Here is a 7,146-nt window from a genome sequence, read left to right as displayed (position 1 = left end):
GCTGTTTTGCTTTCTTTGTACAATTTATTTCTAGTTTTATACCTTTGGGTCTGAGTAATTGGTTGGTAGAATTTCAATCATTTTTAATTTACTGAGGCTCTTTTTGTGGCCTAGTATATGGTCTATTTTGGAGAATGTTCCATGTGCACTTGAGAAGAATGTGTATCCTGTCCTTTTTGGGTGTTGAGTTCTATAGATGTCTATTCAGTCCATCTTTTCTAGTGTGTTGTTCAATGCCTCTGTGTCCATACTTAATTTCTCTCTGGTAGATCTGTCCTTGGGACTCAGTGGTGTGTTGAAGTCTCTTAAAATAAATGCATTGCATTCTATTTCCTCCTTTAATTCTATATTTGTTTCGCATATGTTGGTGCTCCTGTATTGGTTGCATATATATTTATAATGGTTATGTCCTCTTGTTGGAATGACCCATTTATCATTATATAATGTCCTTCTTTATCTCTTGTGACTTTCCGTGTTTTGAAGTCTATTTTTTCTGATACTAGTACTGCAACACCTACTTTTTTCTCTGTGTTGTTTGCATGAAATATCTTTTTCCATCCCTTGAGTTTTAGTCTGTGCATGTGTTTGGGTTTGAGGTGAGTCTCTTGTAAGCAACATGTAGATGGGTCTTGCTTTTTTATCCATTCTATTACTCTGTGTCTTTTGATTGGTGCATTCATTCCATTTGCATGTATGGTGATTATTGAAAGATATGTACTTACTGCTATTGCAGGCTTTAGGTTCGTGGTTACCAAGGGTTCATGGTTACGTTCTTTACTATCTTACTGTCTAACTTCACTCACTTATTGAGCTATTATAAACACAGTCTAATGATTCTTTATTTCTCTCCCTTCTTATTCCTCCTCCTCCATTCTTTGTACGTTAGGTGGTTTATTTGTGTGCTCTTTTTTGTTTCATTTGACTGCTTTTGGGGGTAGTTGATTTCATTTTTTGCCTTTAGTTAATATTTGATAGTTCTGCTTTCTTAGCTCTGATTTTATTTTCTCTGGTGACATCTGTTTAGCCTTAGGAGTGCTTCCTTCTAGAGCAGTCCCTCTAAAATACCCTTTAGAGGTGGTTTGTGTGAGGCAAATTCCCTAAACTTTTGCTTGTTTGGGAATTTTTTAATCCCACCTTCATATTTAAATGAAAATCTTGCTGGATACAGTACCCTTGGTTCAAAGCCCTTCTGTCTCATTGCATTAAATATGTTGTGCCATTCTCTTCTGGACTGTAAGGTTTCTGTTGAGAAGTCTGATGTTAACCTAATGGTTTTTCCTTTGTAGGTGACCTTTTTCCTCTCTCTAGCTGCTTTTAAAACTCTGTCCTTGTCCTTCATCTTTGCCATTTTATTTATTATGTGTCTTGCTGTTGTCCTCCTTGGGTGCCTTCTGTTGGAAGTTCTGGGTACTTCTGTGCTCTGAATGATTATTTCCTCCCCCAGTTTGGGTAAGTTCTCAGCAATTATTTCTTCAAATACACTTTCTATCCATTTTTCTCTCTTCTTCTGGTATCCAAATAATGCAGATATTGTTCCTTTTGGATTGGTCACACAGTTCTCTTAATATTGTTTCATTCCTGGAGATCTTTTATCTCTCTCTGCATCAGCTTCTATGCATTCCTGTTCTCTGGTTTTTATTCCATCAATGGCCTCTTGCATCTTTTCCATTCTGCTAATAAATCCTTCCAGACATTGTTTCATTTGTGTTATCTCCTTCCAGACATCATCCCTTAGCTCCTGCATGTTTCTTGCAGCTCCATTAGCACGGTTATAACCTTTATTTTGAATTCTTTTTCAGAGAGATTGGTTAGGTCTATCTCCCCAGATTCCTTCTCAGGGGAGGATGTCTGGGTTGGACTTACCTGTGTCAAATTCTTCTGCCTTTTCATGGCGATAGAGGTAGTTGTGGGGAACTGGCACATGTGGTGGCTGCGAGAACATCCCTTCTTGCTGGTAGGTGGCCTTCGTCTCCTGGGAGAATGGCAACCACTAGTGGCTTGTGCTGGACAACTGTGCGAAGACGGAGTTAGTTAATTAGGCTTACCTACGTGAATGGCAGTACAGGGCATTTAAGCGGTGAGGGAGCAGTGTGTCTCAGTGGGGAGGGGAGGACGTGGGAGTGCTTCTCTGATAAACACGTTGCATAAGTTAGCCATATTTGTATCACTACTTACAGACTAACACATGGAAATCTTGTTTTCCAATTTCTCAGGTTCGGTCTCGCCTGGTATCACTGTCAGTGATGTGTCCAATCAGACACCTGGAGATCTGAAAACTGAAGGTAAGTGTCCATTTGTGTCACTGTCAATGAACAAAAATCAGTCAGCATCCACAGAATTTGGACAGATGACCTACAGAGATAAAGGAAAGATTAATATTGGAGCTGTGTTTCTGTTAGAGGATTATAAACTCTGACCGTTGTGAATCACAGCTTCCAGAGGACAGAGAGAGCACAGAAGTTAAGAAAAAAGCACAGGGAATTCAACCCCTGATCACCTCTGCATGGCTTCATGTAGTTTTGATTTTTCAAAAGTCATTTTGTGACGAAATCTTTGTGGTTACTCTTTCTATGCAACCTACATGCAAACAATACCTTTTAGCAATGATTGGCATTCTGTCTCTCCCAAAACAACATATAAATAACAGAATTAGGAGAAAGAGTAATTTCTTCTAGGCTATTATTGAGAATATACTTAAGAGTGTGTAACAGGATTGAGTTTAGAGTTTAGGGACTGTTTGGGAAACTAGGTAGATAGCTAAAGGTTGCCTACTCAGACCAAACGTAGTCTCCTAGCTTTATTTTTATAGCCCTGAATTCACAAGTATTAGTTACAGCTACATTAAGTGTAACTAAAAGAGCACCTTCCAAAGCCAAAAATTAAAATATTCCTTGTATTTTCTATCACTTTATGTAATTTAGAGTTAGCTTTCCCAGGAGTAATGGGAATTATTGGGAATTTACTACACAGTGCTGCCTCCGATATGTACACATAGTCTGTCAACTTGTCTTACAATTTTTTAATGAATAAATAATTCACAAGGAGTGTTGGTTATTTTGAGGATTGTATCATTTAAAACTAAAATACAGAAAACCAATTTTAATACTGCTAGGATAACAGTCTGTTATTAACCACATGTAATATGTCTGCTGATTAACCACATGTAATGTGTATTCTAACTTTATGCACCAGTTAATTCAGTGCCCTTTATAAGTCATAGGCTCAGGTATCCACTAAAATGTTATATAATATTTTTCACACCCTTTAGTTTTATCTTCTTTTTCTTTTTACCTTTAGAATTAGCAATGTAGTTCACAAAAGATTTTCAGTTATATCCTAGAGTAGTGATGACATTGAGCAGTCAGCCCAGTTATTTACCTGTACAACTGACTTGTTTGCTCTGTTTCCTCACAAGTTGGGCAGACCCAAAGAGCAGGACATTTAAAACAAAACAGCTACAGAAGTTCCTGCTGCATTGGAAGATGTGAGATAGAAATACTACAGATTTAAATATAAGCAACTTAGACCAGTTCATGTGGACCATTGCTCTTCTTAGCTAATACCTTTTACAAAGTAATGAGCAGAGTTAGTTTTCTAGGGACCTTAATTTTATGATGAGCCCTGGTAATTTTGCATCCTAAATATATTTCCAGAATCTTCTCAGTTCAGGCCTGTATCATCTCTATTTTACATTACTGCTTTATAATATGTCTGCTTCCATTTATTTGCTTGCTCTCCCACCCATATTCATCCTTCCCCTCAGTACTTAGAGTGACCTATCGCAGCTATAAATAACAACCATGAAGCACCCTAAAACACATTTATGTCCAGGCATCCAAAATTACATATAAGGAAGGCTTTGGTAATCTGACTCCTACCTAACTCCCTACCATCAGCCTTTTCTACTGCCAACCCTCTTCTCTGGCATTCTGAACTGCTGGGCATGCCAGTCTAACCAATCCGTGTATTTCAGTCAGATAGTCACCCCATCATGTGCTGCTCTGCCTGTCTTGCAATGGTCCTGCATGCCCTCCACATTCCTGCCCACTACCGATTTGGTTCTGGCTAACCTCACTGTTTAAGTCAGCACAGGCATTGTCTCTAAAAACCCGTTCCTGATTCCTGTTGTCCGCGGTCTTCTTTAAACCTTTAAGTATTTAGCTGGAACTCAATAAATAACAATTGAGTAAAGTAAATAAAGACTATTTTTACAAAGATGATATAGGAGACTGTCGCCTAGTTTCAGAGCAAAAGGGGATAAACAGTTGATGATAATTCATAGCTCGTATGGTAAAGACATACAAGAAAAATCTTTAAAGAACTAAGGTAGGCCCAAAGAAAGAGACACCTAATCATCTGGGGAGGAAAGACAGCCATACTAAGGGAGTACTTTACATAGCAGTCTGAATCCTTCACCTCCCCCCTCCACATGTGTCCCCTTTTTCTGTTATCATTGATATACACTCTTCTGAAGGTTTCACATGAAAAACAATGTGGTTACTACATTCACCCATATTATCAAGTTCCCCCCAATACCGCATTGAAGTCACTGTCCATCAGTGTAGTAAGATGCCACTGAGTTGCTAGTCTTCTCTGTGCTGTGCTGTTTCCCGTGACTCCACACACACCATATGTGCTAATCATAATACCCCTCAATCCCCTTCTCCCTCGCTCTCCACTCCTACCCACCCCTCCCCTTTGGTAACTACTAGTCCTTTCTTGGAGTCTGTGAGCCTGCTGTTGTTTTGTTCCTTCAGTTTTGCTTTATTGTTACACTCCACAAATGAGTGACATCATTTGGAACTTGTCTTTCTCCACCTGGCTTATTTCAGTGAGAATAATTCCCTCTGGCTCCATCCATGTTGTTGTAAATGGTTAGGATTTGTTCTCTTCTTATGGCTGAGTACCGTTCCATTGTGTATAAGTACCGCATCTTCTTTATCCATCCACCTACTGATGGACACTTATGTTGCTTCTGTATCTTGCCTATTGTAAATAGTGTTTCAAAAAACATAGGGGTGCATATGTCTTTTTGAATCCAAAAACCCGTTTTCTTTGGGTAAATTCCTAGGAGTGGAATCCCTGGATCAAATGATATTTCTATTTTTTGTTTTTTGAGGAACCTCCATATTGCATTCCACAATGGTTGAACAAATGTACATTTCCACCAGCAGTGTAGGAGGGTTCCCCTTTCTCCGCATCCTCCAGCATTTGTTGTTCCTTGTCTTTTTGATGTGGGCCATCCTAACTGGCATAAGGTGATATCTCATTGTGGTTTTAATTTGCACTTCCCTGATAATTAGTGGTGTGTAGCATCTTTTCATGTGCCTTTTGGCCATCTAAATTTCTTCTTTGGAGAAGGGTCTATTCAGATCCTCTGCCCATTTTTTAATCAGGTTATGTAAGTAATTTGAAAGGGAAGCACTGGCTGTCTTTTCTTAAGATAATCTTTTTGGTAAGATAGTTGCTTCACAAAAATTCTTTAAGGGCTATCATTGTACACCAAGCCAAACTAACTTGGGAAATGAGAAATGAGGGAGTTCATACTCTAAATACTAAAATTCAGATTTTTAGCAAATGTTACACTGATTTTGAAATATAAAAATTTTTGATATCTAAAAATTCAGTGGCAATTAAATTTCTTTCTTCCTTTTCAGTAGCCATATTTCATATTGAGACCTCATTATACATTATACATTATCTCTTAGAAGTGTTTTTTATATACCTTCTCACATGAGCGGATTAAGAAATTTAAAGATGGCTAAACTAGAGGATGCAAGAAATGTAGGCATATCAGTAGGCCACACAGGTATTTTTAAAAAAAGAGAGTATTTTTTAAACTATTACACTACAACCTGTATATCCAACTTATCAATTCATAACACTCTCTCTGATGAGAAAGACATCCAATCCCTGAATTTCCATCACAACTCTGTACTTCCTGAATTTCAGAACAAATGGAAGAAATTTACAAATACTTGGAGCATAACCCTACAAATGATTCAGCTATATTGCATTAAAGACACATCATTGCATTCTACCATCAGCTTTTCACATTTATCCCCTCAGGGTCATGATTTGTTCCTCTGACTAATGATCACTTTTATTTCCATCAGTCAGCATGTTCACTTTCATGTATGTGCATTTTTCTGTGTTAGTTATACTCACGTGAAACATAGTCTTACTTTTGAAATCTTAACTGCATGTTTTGTTAAACCTATATAGTCCTATGTTTTTCTTCAGCATTTACACTGGATTCATATTTCTATCTTATTGCTGTCTTAAACACTCAAATAGCACAAAGCACCAAATCATAATGTAATAATTTTCATAGCCAAGCATGAGGATTCAGCTTAGCACTATATCTGCCATGAATATATAGTTGGCTTTCTTGTTAATGTATCATTGATTACATATCCCTTTTGCTTTTTAGGTTCTCATGAAAACTATCACATCCAGGTAAAATTTACATATTTTTATCTTGATTTAATAACCACAGATTGTATGAAATGTAAGTTATTTATTATTCACCTTGTTTCAAAACCCATTCAGCCTGCCTCGGAAGCAAAAGACTCTGTCGGCCATAAAAGAGTAGCAGAGAAGGCAACACAAACATCCAGAGCAGGTAAAGTTTGTAATACATGTTTAACTCTGAAAAGAAGTACACTAAAATATTTGAAAAGCTCACAGTGTTCTTATTCCTCATTGTTTCTTCTTTTTTAAGTTTAATTGAAGGGCTGTACATAAATATGGCAGATGTTATTGTTGGTATCCATGTTTCAAAAAAAAGGCTTATAACAATTTGAAAAGGAAATTTTTTAAATAAAACCTTTTTTTTTGAGAGGGCATCTCTCATATTTATTGATCAAATAGTTGTTAACAACAATAAAATTCTGTATAGGGGGGGTCAATGCTCAATGCACTATCATTAATCCATCTCAAGCCTAATTCTCATCGGTCTCCAATCTTCTGAAGCATAACGAACAAGTTCTTATATGCTGAACGAATTCTTACATAGTGAATAAATTCATCACAGAAACTTTCGGTTTTGATCACGCATTATGAACTATAAACAATCAGGTCAAATATGAATATTCATTTGATTTTTATACTTGATTTTTATGTGGATCCCACAGTTCTCCCTTT

The sequence above is a fragment of the Manis javanica genome, chromosome 2 (genome assembly GCF_040802235.1).
Source record: "Manis javanica isolate MJ-LG chromosome 2, MJ_LKY, whole genome shotgun sequence".
NCBI lineage: Eukaryota > Metazoa > Chordata > Mammalia > Pholidota > Manidae > Manis > Manis javanica.
The sequence above is the reverse complement of the archived record's forward strand: the minus strand, read 5'-3'. Positions refer to the sequence as shown.